Consider the following 666-nt stretch of genomic DNA (forward strand, 5'->3'; position numbering starts at 1 on the left):
TCGTCACATTGGCCGCTCTTCTCTCTTAAACGGTTGTACTTATCGTCTGCAAAGCTATGTCGCGTGCTGCGGTATGCGGAGACTCTAAAAGCACCATAGTAGAACACAGATGAAGCTTCTAAGTTGATGTAATAGCCAGTAAGAAGTAGTACAATTCAAGTTTTAGGTATCGATTATTGACTTTTTAGCTGGCTTTGGTGCCTTGGACATGAGCTAGGACCTTAAGAATCTGCATTAAAGGAGGACTAGCAGCCGAGTTGCACGGGAGAATGTGAAAAGTGTTCAAATAGAGTAAAAACCTGAGAAATCCGTCCGTTTTCGTCATTTTTATCGAATCGACTTAAAGCCAAATCGTCACATTGGCCGCTCTGCTCTCGGAAACGGTTGTACTTATCGTCTGTAAAGCTATGTCGCGAACGGCGGTATTCGGAGACACTAAAAGCACCATTGTAGAACACAGATGTAGCTTCTAAGATGATGTAATAGCCAGTAAGAAATAGTACAATTCAAGTTTTAGGAATCGGTTATTGACTTTTTACCCTTGTTTGGTGCCTTGGAGATGACCTAGGAACTTAAGATTTTACATGCAGGAGGACTAGCAGCCGAGTTGCACCGGAGAATGTGTAAAGTGTTCATATGTAGTAAAAACCTGAGAAATCCGTCCGT

This window comes from Schistocerca gregaria, unplaced genomic scaffold (genome assembly GCF_023897955.1).
Source record: "Schistocerca gregaria isolate iqSchGreg1 unplaced genomic scaffold, iqSchGreg1.2 ptg000204l, whole genome shotgun sequence".
Lineage (NCBI taxonomy): Eukaryota > Metazoa > Arthropoda > Insecta > Orthoptera > Acrididae > Schistocerca > Schistocerca gregaria.